The following is a 21,129-nucleotide window of genomic DNA, read 5'->3' as shown; positions in this document are numbered from 1 at the left end:
TATAATTCATTCATTCATTCATTTTATTTTTGACTTAGTCCCTTTATTAATCAGTAGTCGCCATAGCAGAATGAAGCGCCAACTTATCCAGTACATGTTTTACACAGCGGCTGCCCTTTCAGCCGCAACCAAACACTGGAAAACACCCACACACTCTTGCACACACTTGCATACAATTTAGCTTATTCACTTAACCTAGTGAATGTCTTTGGACTGTGGGGGAAACCGGAACACCTGGAGGAAATCCACGCAAACACGGGGAGACAATACAAACTCCACACAAAAATGCCAGGGCTCAAACCAGCGACCTTCTTGCTGTAAGGCAATTGTACTACCCACTGCGCAACTGTGCTACCATATTATATATCATATTATATTATAAAATGTTACATATTGTCATGTTGTGTGGTTATATATAATATACATTCTCTCAATATTTTATATGTAAGTAATTATTTAATTTATTAATTTGTTTGTTTGTTTGTTTGTTTGTTTTGGCAAATAAATACTAAATAATGAATAATACTAAAAAATGAATAATGAAATCAAGTAGAAATTTGTGCACAATGCAGTCATTTTTCTTATGGATATCAGTACAATGGATTATTGGATGATTATTGATGTTTTTTATTATTTAATGTTTGACTGCACTGATATACTTTTAAATAATACATTTCTGTTATGATTTTGATCTCAATTAATTATATTTTGTGGCCTTTTTACCAATAACACACTTTTTAAAGAAATCAATTTTTTGGTGGAATAACTCAGGTTTTTCAGTCACAACGCAGAAAAATCTCAGAAAATATTTTTAAAATAAATTTTAGAGCAGAGCGCGAATATATAAAGAAATATATAAAACCAGTGATAATAACATTTTACTCAAATAATAAGTAAGCTCATAAAATAATAAATACACTCATTTACTCATAAATAAAAAATAGATAAACTAATTTATTATTTATATTTATTATTTATTCATTCATTTTTTATTTTGCAAATTAATACTACGGAACTTTATTCTATCAAATAGAAAGTAGGATAAATGCAATGCATTTTTGGATGTTAATTGATGAGGGTTTTTTTTTTTGTTGTTATTGTCTTTCATTTTTTACTGCAGTGATATTTTTTAAATAATAACATTCTGTAATCTATGAAAATGAGAACTACGAGGACTTTCGTCTACGAGGACGAAACCTGCAAAAACAAATGAGTAAATAAATCCATAAATTCCTCCATAAATAAAATAATAAATAAATAATTATGTATATAAAATTCAACTAATTCCTATATAAATAAATGTATAAATAGTTAATAGTCCGGGCAGGTAAATAATTAAATAAATTATTAATGTTTATTCATTCATTCTCATCAGAATGTTGACCTAAGGAAAATTAAATAACGAACTGTGTTCAAGAAATGAAAGGGGTAAAATTCAACTTTCAGTTTAGCATTTTCTTATTCCCCAACATTTGTGTAATTTATTTAATAATTTATCTGCCCGCACTATTAATTCATTTATTTATTAATTTATGCAGGAATTTGTGGATTTTTATATAAATTGATTTATTTATTTGCATATCTATTTATTTATTGTTTTATTTGTGCTGGGATTTATGGATTTATTTACTCATTTATTTATATATTTGCATATTTATTTATTTATTGCTCCTGAAGGTTTTGTCCTCCATAGTAATCATTCTGATTTTTATTAAATTTATTATGTGGAAGTGGAACACACTTTAGTCGGGTATAATTGACTCACAGTAATCAGGCATTTCAGAATGTTAAAAGGCTGTAGTGCCAACTAAAACCAATAGCTTTGTAAAATTGCATAAAACAATCTACACAGTACATTTTATATATATTTATATAAATCTAATGACTGTATATATTTCTTAATGCTTTAAAATGCATTTATTGTCTAACGTTATTTTGTAATGTAACTTACATTTCTTGCATGGACACTGTCACAATGCATGGATAATGATATGTTTCTTTGGTTGTTGCAAGTTATGGAAATACATGCTCATCCAGCTCTATGCCATGGTCATCTGTGACTTTCAATGCTGTATTCTTTGGTATCAACCAAACTTCTGCTGGACTACACCATAACACCAACGTATAGGGAAAATTTCTGAGAAAATTTAAGAAAGAAACTTCTTCCAGTTTAATATTTTTTCTAGCCTCCAAATTTCACTTTTATCAGCATCGTGACTTGTAATGAAAGAGATAAATGTAATTTTACAATGAATGTTAGTGTCATAAAATGTAATACAAAATGTAATGTATATATAGCTTACAACAGCATACTCTTACGGTCACAACTAAATCATGTTACAATACAAAACATTTCATGAGCAATATTACACATGTTAAATCTTACAGACACAAAGCTGTATTGCCATATGAAAGATATTAACATTATATCTCGTTGTGTAAGTTAGCCTATTTGCTTAGTTTCTTCATCTGATCAAGTACCGTTTCTTTTTGACAGCAGAACACACATTTTCAGAAACAGAGAGAAGGAAAAGGTTATTAGCTACTGTAGAAGCTTGTTCACATCCACAACATTTTTTAAAATACTGCACAAAACAGCCATGTTAGAAAAGCTAACTAATGTTAGATGCTAAGTTCGCCACATGCAGTCACTACCGTCACAGGCCGGTATATGATTCTGATGATAACCTTGGATAAAACTGTTTCACGGTTCCACTGTATTGTGATTACTGCTCTAAAATTTATTCTTTTCAAATGTCTGAGTAAAAACTAAAACTTTTTCCCCCTTTAAACACAATATATTTTATTTTGAGATACATTTAAAATATTTTGGAGCAGTAAACATGTCAGGCTAAATAATTTAAATGAATCATTGACATCTGCTGTCTTCATTTGTTTTAAGAACACAGATTTATTTACAATTTAAAAGGGCATCTTTAGATATCTTTTCTGCTGGACATATTGTTGTCCTAAAAAACAACACAAAAAAAGTAAATAAAAAAATCGTACACATACTTTAGGAACGGAATTGCAGAAAAATTTGACGGTTTTTAAACCTTGACTTTTCCAAACCGCGGTATGTATACCTTCAAAATGGTTATCATCCTATACTTAGTGACAGTACAAAACAGCTACAGCAAAATTCTGTCACAAAATATCCAACATTTTGGAAAAAGCTTTTAGAATTGTATAACAATGCTCTTTTATCTACCTCACAATGAAGAACATAACTCCAGTTCTCATGTGCTGCTCAGCAGGGTTGTGTAATGGCGGAGTTTCTAAAAATTTAACTAGAGGTAGGAAGTTAAAGTATGTTCCTAAACACCAGTGAATGAACTTGAAAATACAACAAAGCAGGGATTTACCCCATAACACAAAATTGTGTTGGAGTTTAAAAATAAACTCCAAAAATGTAAGTCTTTTACACTTTTTTTTTGCATAACTCCTAATTTTTCAACTCCAGAAATGTGCTGTGTACTTTTAGATAGATTTAGTTTTTCCTTTACAATATTGTAAGGGTAATTTACAGTTTTAACCCAAAGAATGATTAGTCTGTCAGATGAAGAAGAGCTGGAGTCAGAGATTGAAATAAATAAATAAAGTTTACTAAAGATAGTTTGCAATGAGTTCCTATATAGGCCGCTCTGCTTACAATCACAAATCAATAACAATTATTCTCACACATAACGTCAGTAACTGCGTCATACATATAGGTTTTCTAAACTGATTGATTAAAACACAGATAGACTAGGAACATTTTCACATGTATATCTGAAGCATATAAACATCAGATATCCATTAGACTTTTAGAGCTGACTCCATACCTGTGAAACGGATCCACAATCAAATAGAACACACACACTTAAAGTACAATCTGTTCCTTACCCAAGGCTGAGTATACTTTCAGCTGTCTTTATCAAAACTGGTTAAAAACTGGTATAATCTACATTTAGGTAGTTATACCCTTACTACACATAGTCTATCGTGAATAAGAAGTAGAATCACTTTAAAAGAATCAACCATAAAAAATAGTAAAATCACTTTAGACATTTGAGATAGTATTAACTCATAGAAATAACTAGAAACAGTTGGTTCCAGTCCTTAGCTCTTCAGTTCCACTTAAGATCTCCGTGACCTCTGACCTAGTTTGGTGGCTCCTGAAAATAGTTACAAAGAGACAAATTCATTAGTTAAGATCATTTCAGAGTTAAACACTCATTTAAATAATCAAATAATCATTTTTAATAAAAATAGTGAGAAACAGCATTATAAGAAAATGATAAAAGTTCATCCTGAGACAGATTGGAAGGCATAAATCCGAATCTTTCAATATGAAGTAGAAAATTCATTCTAAATGAGCTTTCAATTCACCTTCACATTGACATTTGGTCACTGTTTGTTTTCCCTGTGCCGACAGTGATGTATAGTGAGGTGGAACTTGGGTAATTAAGACACAGCTGCTGTAGTCGAGCTCCATTTCCACATAAACATCTTAACTGTACGCACTTAGTTTAAATGAGCCGCTGTCAAAAGCATGAGTTACAAAAGCGGGGCTTGGTCACATTTTCCCATAATTTCTCACTCATGGGACCACCACCACAAAAAAACAAGCAACATACATGTGCTTATCTGGCAGTTCCCAAGCTGATGGTGGTGGCGCAAAATAGCTTCTCTTTTAGTGGTGAAACAAACTGGATTAGTTCTGCTGCAGCCTCGAGACTTCCCTCTCTGTAATATCTCCTCCAACACATGGCTTTTTTTCCTTCTAGGGGGAGACGACATCTGAATACTTTACATAATGCGTTTCATAGTCCCAGCCAATGGATGTGTGCATCTGTAAATGGCTGCTCAGTGCTAAAGCAACCATACTGTTTGAATTCCAATCGCAAAATAGATTCAGATTGGTTCCTCAGATGAAGTTCATGCAGCAGGATGCATTTATTTTTCTTGCGTACACTAATTCTGTGATTTTTACAGGCCGACAGGGAGCGTTATGCGTGCAGGAATGATGGCCTGTTTATGATGCCATGCATGCAATAATGCAAGGCTGAATTGTCTCGTAAAAGACAAGCATGTGACTCTTCAGTTGATTTATCGCTTCCCTTTGGAGAGAACGCTATCAGTGCAATTAGGCCCCGGATTCATTTAGGCTATGAGAAAGGATACCGATGTTGATGTGCTTTGCATTTATTTGCACAATTATGAATTGCTAATAGTAAAAATGCATGATTTAGTATTCATTGATTTTTGCGGTAATGCATATTAAGCTAATGTTTAAACATTGGTGAGTAATCGAGACATACATGGCATACATACATTTTATTGGGCAGATCAATTTAATAGTAGGGCACTCTACTGCGTTTTAATTGCATGCACTTTCACTGTTTCACTGCTGCTCCTGGCCTGTCATAACATTGTTCTTCATAGCACAACACTGTAATTTCAAACACAGCAACCCAGCTCAAGCAAATAGCCATTCTCTTTTGGTGTCTAGCAGTATTGTAGCCAAAAAAGAGACTCTGGGTGTGCATCTGGAAAAACTGGGTGAGACTTATTTTATTGTCAAATAATGTGCACAAAAAACGACTCTGAGTATTACTAATGTTACAGAACCAACTGGGCTGATATTGCAACTCATATGTGCCTCTCGATCCACAGGATACTTATTTATATTCCGATAGCACACACAATCTAAAAACGTGACTCTCTGTAATCTCTGATTAAAGTGGTCTGGTTTTCTCTGTATCAGAGACGTTTTGAATTAGCTATTTGAACGGATTTGTTTAGTGAATCCATTGACTGAAAAGTTTACATGGAGGGTTTACTGGTTTGAGAAATTTCTGATCGTAAAAACCTGCTGCTTTATTTGTAAGGTGTTGTTTTTGTTATTATGTACTGATTCAAATTACTGGGGTGCGGGAGACAGAGTGGGCGCAGGCGCATCAGGCACAATCATCGAATATATTTAATGCAAGCTGGTGCCACGGTCCTGACTGAATCATCACTGTGACATTTATATGACTGGTTGTGGTGGACTGTCATGATTTTGGCCACTGCAGGACACTACTGAATGATGCACATCAGAGGAGATTTACTCAAAGCTGCCTAATAAATAAGTGGTATACAGCAGTGGTCCCCAACCACCGGGCCGCGGACTGGTACCGTTCCGTGGAACAATTGGTACCGGGCCACATAAGAAATCATAAATTATTGCTGTAGAAATATTTCCCCCACGACTTGGTTACTTCCACTCACCCCTGCCATCTCACGTGAAATGGACTATGCCAAAATCCACCACAGAGCGGGAAGAACATAGTGGTTGTTGATAATTTAAAGTTATAAAACATGTATTATAGAGTCCAAATCAGCAAAGCATTTAAGGACTGTGCATATAATTTTATGTGTGCGTGCATCGCTAAGTAAGTACCCAAAATCATTGCAATATGTATCTATATGGAGTTTCACATAATCATTTGGGCTGTAACATGCCAATGCATACATTTAATTCGGCTATACGGTTTTATTATTGTTAATATGTTCGTCAGTTGAGATGTTTGGCACAGATGTTATGTATTTGATGCATATAAACCTTGATTGAAACAATCAGACCGCGATAGTGCAACTAGCGCATGCGCACTGAGTTGTTCATGATTAACCTGGATGCACGAGCGCAGCCCCCATTTCCACCCCACCCCCACCCCACCGATCCGTTGTAAAATTGACAACCGTTGACCGGTCCGCGGTGATAAAAAGGTTGGGGACCACTGGTATACAGAATACCCGCACCAACCCGTTGTCACAGGTTGCCTGCGTATACCCTCCACTACACCACTGATAAAACATATTTAATTTTGCATTTATTAGGCATACTGGCCTAAATAAGCTTTTTGAATCAGGTATTAAATTTGCATCAAATTAACACTGGCGATTCTAGACTAGAGTAACTGGGGGGGCCGGGCAGGGGCCACTTGTACTTTTAGGGAGCACACTTTAAAATACATCACAAACTACCTAAACAGTTAATCAAAGTCATTTTTTTATGCATCAATCTTTCTAAACATTCAGTCATTTTCTTTTCGGCTTAGTACCTTTATAATTTGGGGTCACCACAGTGGAATGAACCACCAACTTATCCAACATATGTTTTATGCAGCAGATGCACTTCCGGCTGCAACCCAGTACTGGGAAACACCCATACACTCATACACTACGGACAATTTAGCTTACCTAATTCACCTCTAACACATGTTTTTGAACTGGAGCACCTGGAGGAAATCCACGTCACGAGGAGAACATGCAAACTCCACACAGAAATGCCATTTGACCCAGCTGGGGCTCTAACCAGCAACCTTCTTGCTGTGATGCGATTGCGCTACCCACTGCGCCACCGTGCTGCCCTGTCCTCATAAACAAGCTGATTGAATAACTTAAACTCAACATAATCTTCCATGTTCATTTATTTAACAACTCAATTTGCATTGTAGGATAACACACTTTTAACATTCAAGTACATCAAGGCACATTTTTACATCTGTAAACAGATGCAGTTAATAGAGATTTAAAGATTTTCACAGTATTTCCTATAAAACATAAATAATTCATTTGGAGTCATAATAACTCTTATTCCATACAGTTTGTTTCCTGAAAAAATCTGTTTTTAATAATAAAAAAAAAGTAAGTTAGTGCTGTTAGCCTCCTTTAAGAAGTAATTACTGTATATTATTTGATTGTCTACACTGCAAACCAGTTATATAATAACTTGACTATTTATTCAAACTTTTCTAGTTAACATAACCTAGTATAACCTTTAAATTAAACTTTAATCTAAATCAAAGACTATAGAATACTTAAAGGGACTTTATCTGTATACAACTATCTTGGAAAATAACTAGTAAAATATTATTCACTGTCACCATGGGAAAGATAAAAAAGTAGATATTAGAAATTAGTTAGTTAAACTGTTTTGTTTATAAGCATGTTGTAAATAAATCATGTGTTGAAGACTCGTGCTTTATGTCACGCATGAAATCAAAAATGAATGAAGGCAAAACTAAACGAGTTAAATATGACTTTTACATGAGCCTGACTGAAAACAACATTTGATCACTTTTTTACATCTGTTCTCCGGTACTTGCCGACTGTTTGTAAGAATGCATTTCCTAACGTAAAACTGTACACTCAATTTCTGATTAATAATAACCTCTGCATAGCTGAGGACTTCCCATATTAAAAGTTTTGAAATCGCTACTGAAAACAGAAGTCGAATATAATCAACAGTGGACATTTTCACAACATGAACATGACTGAAGCTGAATCTTTTTTTTTTACCTGTGTCAATTTAGGGGTTAACTTCTGATGACTGAACTGAACAGACATGTGCATTTATACAGCATATAGGTTTCATATATGTGCACATATCCTCATATAGGTTCTTTCCACATGGGGACAGTAAGCAAGGCAAGAATAATGGCATAAAACCAGAATGTGTCAGAGTTTATTTGGCAAATGCATTTCCATAGCTCAGTATTCACATTAACCTTTTTTGCAGTCCAAAAAGCGAGCGTGAAAACATTTTTGGCTTATTAAGGGAATTTTATTCAAAATCTGGCTTTCCATTATTAATTTCCCATTCGATACTTTAAAATGTACAACAACACAGAGTGATGAAAACCCAGCTGACGACCATTAATGAAGAGAGACAGCTTGTAAAATTGATTACTTACATGTATGCTTCTTAAACCAACCACAAGTGATAGAAATGTATTGAATGATGCTTTTCATTCTTCCATCTGAATGCCATTTAGACCATATAAAGGGCTTTATATACACTCACTGGTCAATTAGGTGTCAACCATTCAACTGCTCATTGCAAATACCGCATGTAATCACATGTAATCAAACTAATTACATGCCAGCAACTCAATGCCTTTATATAGATGTGGTTAAGACCATCTGCTGAAGGTCAAACTAGGCAATAAAAACTGGGATCTTGGAACATGGTTTGGTTGCTTCTCTGTGTATTTGAGATTATTCATTCATTCATTAATTTTCCTTTGGCTTAGACTCTTTATTCATCAGAGGTGAATAAAGAGCTGCAACCCATTACTGGGAAACATCCATACACATACACTACTGGCAATTTAGTGTATTCATTTTAAATATAGCGCATGTATTCGGACTGTGGGAAAAACAGGAGCACCCAGATAAAACCCACGTGAACATGGGGAGAACATGCAAACTTCACACAGAAATGCAAACTGACCCAGCCGGAACTCAAACCAGCGACCTTTTTGCTGTTGGGCAACAGTGCTAACCACTGAGCCATCGTGTCACCCTTATTTGAGATTATTTGTGTGAAAATACGTTGTAGAGCACATTCAACTATGACTGTTGTAATTTCAAAGTGGCCTTTAAATAAAAACAGTACTTTTTTTGTCAAAATATTGGAAAGGAAAGGAATGATTTATTGAATCTGGGTTATTACACTGTTGACTATATTTCATTAGTTGCATTCAAGTGGCTTCATCATGAATATAATACATAGGAAAGCAATGTAATATTATGAATAGGCTTCACATGTCTACTATTTTGGTTTTAGAAGTTTAATGTTTAATCAAATCAAATGCCTTTTTATTGTTACATAATCAGCAGCATGTGTTCCAGAATACAGACAGTGCAAAATAAAATACCATACTTCCAAAAAACAAAACAAGGTACAATTGACAATGTTGATAGTGATAGTGAAACGTAGAAGGCAATGAATAGGTGTACACATAGGCCCAATCCTAATTCTATTTTTGTATCTCTACCCCTTCTCCTTGGCCCTTGAAACAGAGTGTGAAGGGGAAAGGCTTCAAATTTTTTTTTACCCCTAAGAAATGGAACACCAGCACAACACCTCCACACATCATCATATGCCATGGCTTCATATGAGATTGGCGATGAAGACTGCTGTAGATATTTCTGTTACTTTATGTGTTGGTATTTAGCTTCAGGAAAACACTGAAGGCCTATATCATGTCATTATATCATAACCATATAATGTGGCAATAAAATCGTAACTATACTGTGTATTTACAATGTGGCCATATTCATCTATATAAACACACACACAAAAAAAAAAAGTACATTATAGCAGACAATGTAAAAAGCTCATTCCCAGCCACTGACAGGGTATTCGAGTGTCATCGATTGTCAGAATGTTGTGGGACTACTATACAGGAATTATTATTGTGGATTATAGATAGCAAAAAATTAGCAGTTTTTATTTTAGCATTTTTTTTTTAAAGCATGACAGTAAAAAACGAATGCGATTATGAATGTATTAAAACGTGCTTGTTTGTTGAAAAAATACGTAATAATGACAAAAAATACTAATTTGTGGATCTTTTTACTTCTGGGTAGAGCTACGCTGCCGTTGTGGCTGGTGTATTCTGGGAAATTTTTTTACTCCTTGGTTTCGAGCGTGGTCCTGAAAAATCTTTGTTTGAAGGGGCCCCTTCCCTTTAGCCCTACGCCTTCAAGCTAAAGCGAATTGGGACAAGGAGAAGGGCTAAATTGGGACTGGACCATAGTCTGACTGTTGGGGTAAATTATTGTGGGCAATATTGTTTTAAGTATGGATTGGTTAAAGTGCAGTGCATGCTACATCTCGATGGTTTGCAGTGAGGGAGATGGAGAGAGTTTGTGTGAGGTGTGCTAAGTGTTTATCTGCCTGATAGTCTGAGGGAAGAAACTTTCCTTCATTCTCCTGGTGCGTGACCGGATGCTGCAAAACCGTTTAAGTTTCTACAATAGATGATGCAGTCATTTGTTGTTTTAAAAACCTGTGATATTCAATGGCAAAATGATCATGACATATGGCAAAAAGCAAACTATATCTGTTTAGGCATCTGGGTGCATGGCATTCAGAAATGTTTATTTATAATCTTAATTAATGCACTGGTGAAAATGACTGTGAAATGCTAGCAGCCTCAATGAACATTGTCTGTTTTTTCTTACTTTTTCTTCTTCCAGGATAAATGACTTCTCATTTACACTTCTTCTTACAAGCACTTTTGTTGCATAAGTACAATTAGCATTTTTGTGACCCTTATGAGTGGGGCGAACTGAATGCTTTGTCTAATATAACTAAATGTTTGGTTACATTATGCTGAGGTAGCATTGAAAAAGAAATACAGCTTGTCCTGTTCTATACAAACATAAAGCATAGATTGTTACTGTCAAACCTCCTGTGTATAACTCACTCCTGATGTAAAGAAACTGATGGGGCAGATCTGCAGTCATGTTATGTCTTAATTTAAGACCAAAAAGTGGGTCATCGTGTATTATTAATGCACTCAGGAGAGCTGAGATTTCTAAAGCTGTTGATTTGAGGCCGCTTCTCCACAAAAAAACATTTGAATCATTTATCTGTTTTATCTGATTTGAAGACTGTTTTTTTTTTTCTCGTAGCAACATCAATGATTTAGAGCTGAAAGCTTCTGCTGGCTTAGGAAGAACGCCAAATGAGCAAATTTCGAATGAAAAAGCTTTGAGTCATACATTGCACCATCCTCCAGATAGTCCATGACGTAAGAGTGCCAGAACTAGCACTGAGCTATTTTTTTTCTCCTCCATCTTAGCTTTGAACCGTCTGATACTGTATATCTCAGAGACCTTTTGAGGAGCCCATTGAAAATTCATTGAAAAGAGAATGGCAAACACAGCTGTCTGCAGATGCTTGCAGAGGATTTTTCACACAGACAGACGTACAGTATTGGTCTGAAGAAACAGTGCTTTAGAATAATCCTGCTGCCAAAACAAACCTGAATGTCTTATCCTGGCGTGGTCTGCCCTGAGGTGACCGCTTAAGTGCAAGACATGCACAAACACAACAGTACAATATGCTTGTGCACCGTACATAATTGAACTGAGAATCCATTTTATATTCCAGCTCAGTTCTTACAATTTGAAGTGAGTTTGAACTGAGTTGGCACACAAGATGCATGCTACATGTAAATTTGTATGTGCGGTGATTCTACAGAAGGAAACGGGACTAAAGTAAATTTCTTTAACTGTGTTTATGTGTGTGTCCCTACTGTATAAGATGTCATTGCATGGATGGAAAAAAGATAGATGGAAGGAAAACAGATCAATATTTAGATTATTTACATTATTTGGATTTATCGATGGATGGATGGAAATAGAGATAGACAAATAGATGGATTATTTACATATGGATGGATGGAAATATAATCAGACAGATGGATTATTAGCATTATAATTGTGGATCCATGGATGGATGGATGGATGGATGGAAATAGAGATAGACAAATAGATGTATTATTTACATTGGGATGGATGGATGGGTGGATGGATGGATGGAAATGTAGTCAGTAAGAAAAAGATGGATTTTTAATATTAAAATGGATGGATGGATAGAAATGAAAGGGACGGAAAACAGATAGACTGAAAGATAGATTATTTAATGTATTGATATGAATGGTTGGTTGGATGGATAAATAGATAAATAAACATTTTCATACAGATAGATGGATTACTAACATTATTAATATGGATAGATAGAAATAGATATAGACAGATAGATGATTTATTTACATTATTGATATGGATGGATGGATGGATGGTTGGATGGATGGATGGGTCAATATAAATGAAGACAGATGGATGGAAATACAGATGGATATTTAGTTATATTGCATGATATAGATTTATGGTGGGATGAAAAGAAGTAAAGTCAGACAGATAAATGGATTTCTTAACATTATTAAGATGGATGGATGGATGGATGGATGGATGGTGGAAATACAGACTGAAACATGGATTATTAAAATTATTGATATGGATGGATGAATTGATGTATAGACAGACAGCTGGAAAGACAGATAGATATTATTTGATTACTTACTGTACGATAGATACAATAACTTAGATAAGCAAACAACTTTGAAGTTGTACTTTGATTGCCACTAGATTGAGTTTCACTTTGCTTTTTAGGTGCTAGTTGATGTGTTTTCTTGTGCTGTGGCAACAATTCTTCGAGAGCTCTTTCAAATTACCAGGTTTTGTTTGGTGTCTGTGACTTTGAAACCAAGACATTCCCATATTACCAAGTTGATTTTTTTTTTTTTTAATAATAATTTGTCTATTAATGCTTCTGAAGTGGCAGATTTCATCTTGTCCGCGCTTTCCTGTTTGTTTGTTTTTATTGTGGATGTTCCGCATAGTTTGGTTGAGCAATTTTGATTGGGCAGAATGAAAGTGTGCTTACTCAATTGGCTAGTAAGACTGTCACACACAGACGGCAGTCATGCATTTACTCTGGGCGGGGGGAATTATATAATCACAGCTTCTTGCGATTAGCTAATTGCAATGCTTCAAATCGCGATTGTGATTCAATTTCAATTTTTCGCACAGCCCTTATAGATGAATGAATGGATGGATGGATTACTAACATTAATAAGTTGGATGAATGGATGGAAATATAGACAGGCAGTTGGAAAGAGAGATAGATGGATTATTAACATGAATGGATGAATATACAGACAGATATTTAAATTATGGATAGACAGAAAGACAAATAGACATATGTTTTACATTATTATTTTCTAGACAGATTCATTTAATTTTTTTTCATAACCAAATCAACACAGTACGTTATGCTAAAAGCTCTTTTACTTTACCGATTAAAAATTCTTTGTCCATTTCATCTTTTATCAAGCTATACTGTAGAAATCGCAAATAAAGTTTCAATCAGCCAATAAAAAGAGAAATACTTGACATATGGATAACAATGTTGGAAGCGATCTAATTTTGTCCTTGACTTAGCAGCTCTGCAAGACTGCGAAGATGCATTAACATATTCCTCACTTTAATGAGAAAACGACAGATGGCGGCCCATCATTGTGCTACTCAACACTTTCACCAGGACTTTGGCGGAGGCGTATTATCTGGAAGCAAAGAAAAACCCTCTGTTTAAGAACAGTCCACATTTTGGCGTGCATCATCAGTATTCATGAGGGCTGGTTTGTGTTTCCGGAGAAGTTTGCGTGGTTTGTTGCTTCCCCAGCCAGACAAATGTGCTCAATATTTAGCTACATTGCTCACTGTCACACAGCTTACCTGCCATAATAATTCTTCATAGTGCACAGGAAAGCCTTTTCTCCTCATGTGCTTTGTTTCAGAGGAGGAATCGTCTTTTAAATGTATACATTGGGATAACATTTGAATAGAGCATAAAGCTACTGCTATTTTTACACTTGCATTTTTGTTTTTATTATTAAAGCTAATGGGTATTACAGCAATATGATGATATCCCTTAGACGGTTAAACTATTCCGGCTAAATAAGCTTCAAAACACACAGGATGCATCTTTATTATTCACTTAGCACATCTCAAGTGCGGTATGACTCATCAGACGTTTAAATCCATTTCTTCCCAGCTCTTTTCAGTGAAACTGTATGAACACTTCATTAGCATTTACAGGATGTTTGTGAGAGATCAGATCAGATACGCATGTCGCACATCCTTGCGTACAATACAGCCTTTTCTATATGTTTGATCACAGTCATTTACACATATACACTACAGTTATTCTTGTATACTAAGGTGCCATGCACTTATTTTGTGAGGTGGCAGCAGTGCTAGTCTTGGCTTACTTGGTGCCTTAGGTGAGATGAAAGCTTTTTAACCGCATAGCAGTTTCAAAATTGGCTAAGGTAGTGTATTTTCTTGCAACTTGACAACTAGTGATCTTGATTCATTGTACTGTTTTTAATAAATCTTTCTTTATTGAATTTTTTGACGTAGGAGAGCGGTCTCCCCGCCCACCAATATTGATTGACAGCCGCGCGTCACGATCATTTCCTCAGTTTCTTGTTTCACGTCCGCCATTTTCAACGTGTGAGTCAAAGCGATATCACTAAAGGAACACCCTTGCTCTACTTTTAGATGTAAGGCTCATTGGGCTCATCACAAGATCAATATTCTCCACATTATTGCTCCTATCCGAATTATTGCTTCTACCTTTTGGTAGGTTTGCAAACGTGTACTTTTCATTGCTTCTACCTTAAACTTCAGCCGTTTGCATTTCTCGCGAACACAGAAGCTCCCTGTGATCTTAGGTGCGGTTTCAAAATAGGCTAAGGTCGTATATGTTCTAGCAACTTGACAACCAGTGATCTTGATTCATTATATTGCTTTAAATTTATTTATTATCTTTATGTGTACAGTATATGTATGTTTATGAAACAAATGCATATGATATTGTGCATGCACATTTTCATGCATTTATTTACGTTCTTCTTAACACAAATAATTAAAAACACTTTTAACGACCTTAGGTACAGTAGATCTCAGTCATTGCTATTTTTGTAAATATACAAATAAAGACGATCATTAGCCATCCAGTGAAATTTGTATTCTTTTTCAAATGTTTTCGAACATAAAAATGGCATTTTCACAGTATTTCATATTATGCCTTTCTTCTAGAAATAAAAAAGTCATATTTTTTTATTTTACTGGAACTAGCTAAGGTCTAAATTATTAGACCACTTAGATCTTTTTCCCAGATTGGTTACAGAACAAACCACTGTTACCCAATGACTTAATTAACCTCATTTGCCTAATTAATGTTGTTAAGCCTTTAAATTCCACTTATTGCTGAATTATACATCTTGCAAATTACCTAGTAAACTATTATGTGCTTTAATCATGCCAAAGAAAAAACAAAGTAGTTATTAAGAATATCATGTTTAAAAATCCCTCTGCTAAACAGCACTTGAAAGTAATTGAAAATTCAGAGAAAGGTTAATGTATTATAATATTTATTATAAAAATCTGGTGGTTGTTCACTTTCCATTTCAGCTTTTATATAAACAAAGCAACCCAGCATGTGTTAGAGTGGAATAGGTGATGTCTCTAAACATCCGGCATATTATCTCTTTCTGAAATAGAGCATTAATGTATTCACAGTCAGACAAGTGATGAATGGTTTGATAAACCAAAACCTCTGTTTGGCCGTGAAATCTTTAAAAGAGTGAATCTCATACCAAGAGGACAAGATGACAAGATGACATCTCATACCGGTCACGGTCAGGGCTAAACAAAGCAAGACACCACTCTTTCAAATCATTCAGCATAAGGAAAAAAGCATTTTCAATCAAATAGAATATGATTAAGGTTTTTCTTTTTCATTTTGTGTGCTTTTGTCATTTTTAAAACAATTTATTTTAATTTAGCTTCAATTTATCTTTTCCTTTTTTACTTTTAAGATAAAAAGTTGATACTTAATTAGCAGATTTTTTCCATTATGTTTACCACCTAAACACATTTAATATATATATATAAATATATATATATATATATATATATATATATATATATATATATATATATATATATATATATATATATATATATATATATATATATATATATATATATATATATATATATATATATATATGGTTCATTTTGCCACTCAAATATTTGAACCTTTATGTTCATATATTTCTAGTTTGTATTGTGTCTGGGAAAACTGGACACACACATAATTATATTTATTGAAATAAATATTTACTTTATGAAACAACCACACAAAACTGCTTTGCATTTGACATTTAATGTTTTGCAGCATAGCCACGAGGTCACAATCATTAGATTAATAACGCTTCAAATAAATGCCAAAAGACCACAACAAAAACAAAACACTTTCCAGCCTTGAGTATCAAACAGAATAAAACCGCTTTGATTTGAGGACTTTCCAAAGTACTATTGATTTGCTGCAGCAAGATCTTTGCTTTTTACACAAACGATCTTCAATGGATAAAGAGCTTAAACATTTCAGGAAAAAAAAGCAGATCAGAAAAACCAATTCCATCTTAGGTGCAAACAGAAATCACCACATACAAGTTTAGTCATTAAAACTCCATTAAAATGGGCTTTTCAAATGGTACCAGAGGATTTTAGACTTTCTGTGCAGATTTAAAGAGAACACATCATGAAAATCTGAATTTGGTGCCTGGTGCATTCACTAACCCAGAACATGCCAACCTAATAACTTTGTTTTGGTAAGACTTTGCAGGCTTGTGAAACACTTGCTATATCAGTTTTTGCTTCACCAGTGACACAAGATGGAGATAATATTATATATTATCACCCTTTAATCTGCATTTTTCCACCCACAAAACTGCTTCACTAGTTGACTCAAACTCAACTTTATTATCCCATTTAGGGAAACTAAAATTGCAGCAAGGTGCCATAGCACAGGCAAGTTCCGTGTGTACACATTACCAAATTATTACCACAAAACTTACAATACATATTTTTTTAGGTGCATCTCCCTCCATGGTGGACTCATTTAATCATCTAATGGCCACCATTATAAAATCATTTTTAAATCTGTTTGTCCTGCAAATAGGAACTCTAAAACGATGTCTTAAAGGCAGCAGCTGAAACTGAAAATGCAATGGGTGATCCGGGGTAAAATACCCTGAGCTCTCTTTAAAACACAATTACTGTAAGATACCATTAGACTCTAAACCCCTTGCATCCAGCACACTTACTGGACTGTTATCATCAGGTCCGCGCTACACAGCACAGAGCACAAAAACAGATACAGGAAAAGTTTCTTTCCTCAGGCCATCCACCTCATGAAATGTTATTACTCCCCTACTGTGCCATAAACATGTGCAAAACCTTTTCATACGCACTTGTACACAGCACCTTATACCATTTAACAATGCAATACTTTCTCTTGTATATTTATAACAAATCTGTACATACAATTCAACATTCAGAGCTTTTTGACTAACAGCATCTCTGTTTAATGTGCATCGCCATTTTTATTTTGTACTTTATGTACACTGGAAGCTTCTGTAGCCAAAACAAATTTCTTGACTACTTTGGGTAAAACCGATAATCTTGCCTGTCACCTTTACAAAGCTACTTAAGCTACCCTGTTCTTATTTAACAGACTCAGATTGCCGTTCCAAGCTACAATGCAAAAAGATTAAACAGATTCAATAAATTGTTAATAGAAAAGTGTCATCATAGAGGTACAAGCCTAAAATGATGTAAGTTTCCTCGGAAAAAGAAACACCTGTCTTTGTTTAACGTTTTTATTAGGTGTTAAGTTGGAGTTTCAACATGTTGATAATGACCCCTAGATATTTATATGTGTTGCAGATGGAGATTCACAAAAAAAAAAATGTATAATAATAAAATAAATAACATTACAAATGTTCTGTTGTTGGTTGTAACAAATAATATTAGACACCATATTTGTGTGGAGTCCATAGACACACATTGAAACCATTTCTGCTTCCGTGAGATTAGCTTGTCTTGATGTTGCTGTTAGAATAGAATGTTAAATCTCTGGAAAGCAGCAGTTCATCCACATATAAAGAGATAAAAAAAAACGGCAGCTTTTTAGCTCACACCCAAATATTGGACTTTTTTTTTCCCCAGTGACACAAGATAGGGATATTGTTATATATTACCACCCCTTAATCTGCATGTTTCCACCCACAACACTACTGCAGCAGTCACAATTTCTGTTCACCGTTGCAGATGGAGATTTGCAAAAAAACATTACAAATGTTCTGCTGTTGGTTGTAATAACTAATATTAGAGACTCCACATTTGTGTGGAGTCCATTGACACACTTTTAAACCATTTCTGCTTGCGTGAGTTTAGCTTGTCTTGTTGTGTCTGTTAGAATAGCATGTAAAGGCTCTGGGAAGCGACAGTTCATTTCAATAGTATCTGGATGAAGCCTGTATTATGCAAGCTGAGATTGCATCACTCAGCGATGCAATGTCAGACACAATGCACTCAATGGAGTGAGTGACATCACTGTGACGGGTAGGGTTAGGGGTGGGGTTAGGTGAGCGCATTAAAAAGCAATAGATGCAACTCAGATTGCACTGCACCAGGTCTGCATCCAGACCCCTCTCGTTCACTTCATTTGTCAAAGAGACGCACTCAAAAACATCAGGTTTTAGCTCACTTCCAAATTGGGGACAATTTTTGCTAAATAAACTAAATGTTCTGTTGGAGGGTTTGAGCTAAAAATTTCACAGATAAATTCTGAGGACACCAGAGATTTATTTAGCATTTTAGAAAAAGTGATAGGAAAGCCAATGAGACACCAGTGCTGCACGGAAGAGCCCAAGGTGAGCTGGGAATGCCCATGTATCATAACTGACCCCATCTAGTACTCATTCACAAGCCATCAATTCACAGTAAAACTAAATTGCTGCACTTCATAGTTCAATGGAGTGAATCAAGCCTTTGTTGGAGGAAACCTCATGTGGCTTCGGTTGTAGTGTCAGCCATTTTCTCACACACACACACACACACACACACACACACACACACACACACACACACACACACAGAGTCAGACACATTGCTGTATCAAGGAGACGTGCCGCTCTAGAGTCAGCTGATCAATCAGGCCTGTCTGAAATAGGGAGAAGCGCTTTGCCTGTCAGGATGGCTGACTGGAAAAACAGGCCTGCGGATAGAGGAGAAAAGGGTCTGTTTGATGGACAGAAGGCGTAATTGAGCGTATTCTTCTTCCTCTGAACGTGGCCTGGCCTTGGAGAGGCTAGTGAGGCTGAGGTTCACTCTGACTAAAGCCTGATTTATACTTCTGCGTCAAACACCGGCGTATGCTACGGCGCTGACGCATAGCCCTTCGCCGTGGCCATCGCCGTCGCTGACGTGCACCTCTCAAAAAATGTAACTACACGTCGCAACGACGCGTAGCGTAAGCTCTGTGATTGGTCGGCTTGGTAGTGCTGACGAGTTTGGCCGGGACCGAGAGCCGCGCGAATGATTGTTTACAAGTATGGAGTCCCGTGAAGGAGCTCCGGATGGAAAGTTTTGTTTTGTGTTTACCTCATAGTTAAAGTTGTTGCACGTCCGCCGGTTCCTGCCTCAAAATGAGCGAGTTTGAGCCACTTGTACATCCCGGAAGTGTTCAGGAAATGCAAAAAAGCAGAAAAGAAACTCGACACAGAGGAACATTTACACCTCACTGCCAACTAGCGTTTCGGAAGTGTAAATGCAGACCGACAGAGACAGCGCGCAGAAGTATAAATGCAAAGCCACGCGCGTTGCCTGCGCCGTGGGTTACGCCGGTCACCTGACGCAGAAGTATAAATCAGGCTTAAAGTGTTCAATAGAAGAACTTAACTCGGCCAACACCCATGAGATCACCTCTGCAGATCAAAAACTTTCCGGATAAATGGGTTTCTAGGGGCCAGCAGGGTTATTTTAGGATTATACACATACTAGATTCTTAGAAAAGTCTATAAAAGTATACTGTGGCCTGGTGTACTTTTAAGAAGAACATGTTTTGTTCTGTTTTGATTTTCCCAGTCGTTTTGCATTGCTTTAGGGTTTTATTAAATATCTTTCAGTTGATTTTATTCCATATTGGCATTCAAAGCATCTATTGAGCTATTAAAAGTAAGTTTTGAATGTCTGTCGCAATATTTAATTAAGTTATTACCCTAAAAATAAGAAATGAAGCCTATAGCTACTAGACCACCTCAGAATGTCCGCGACCCCCTTTCATTTTCACTTTTAAAAGCAGGGGAGAAGGCTTTTTTTTTGGCATGGAATATGTTGTTTTAAAAGACATATATGAAGTTTTTGCCAACAGATATGGAGACAGATTAGTCTAAAAAATAACAAAATGCAACACACAATTTGTGAATTCACAAGTAAAAATTATAAATATTTTCATCATATGATTTAGATTTGTGTATTATAGAATCGGGTTTTGAATTTAAGAATTTTGTAATGTAATGTATATTTTTATAGCGCATTTATTGTGTATGGCCATATACAGTTAAAGTCAGAATTATTATCCCCCTGAATTATTTGCAACACATATCTAATCATAATAGTTTTAATAACTGATTTCTAATAACTGATTTATTTTATCTTTGCCATAATGACAGTACATAATATTTTACTAGATATTTTTTAAAGACGCTTGTCTATAGCCTAAAGTGACATTTAAAGGCTTAACTAGGTTAATTAGGTTAACTATGCAGGTTAAGGTAATTGGGCAAGTCATTGTATAACGATGGTTTGTTCTTTAGACTATCA

General features: G+C 35.3%; 2 protein-coding genes and 1 long non-coding RNA gene across 3 annotated transcripts in view; 2 read left to right on the top strand and 1 right to left on the bottom strand.

Moving 5' to 3' along the window:
• The window catches only part of LOC147839397 (uncharacterized), a 765,501-nt gene that overhangs the window by 635,076 nt on the left and 109,296 nt on the right, over positions 1–21,129 (bottom strand). The gene's annotated exons all lie outside the window — the stretch shown is intronic.
• Positions 1–21,129, top strand: part of ptchd4 (patched domain containing 4) — a 161,018-nt gene that overhangs the window by 43,116 nt on the left and 96,773 nt on the right. The window lies entirely within an intron of this gene.
• Positions 19,834–21,129, top strand: part of adgrf3b (adhesion G protein-coupled receptor F3b) — a 671,400-nt gene continuing 670,104 nt past the window's right edge. The window contains exon 1 of the mRNA XM_087298509.1: positions 19,834–20,184. The gene's annotated coding sequence lies outside the window, so the exon portion shown is untranslated. The remainder of the gene's footprint in view (positions 20,185–21,129) is intronic.

This window comes from Danio rerio, chromosome 20 (assembly GCF_052040795.2).
Source record: "Danio rerio strain M-AB ecotype USA chromosome 20, GRCz13ab, whole genome shotgun sequence".
In the NCBI taxonomy this organism is placed as follows: Eukaryota; Metazoa; Chordata; class Actinopteri; order Cypriniformes; family Danionidae; genus Danio; species Danio rerio.
Note: the sequence above shows the minus strand (reverse complement) of the source record. Positions and strands in the feature narration are given on the sequence as shown.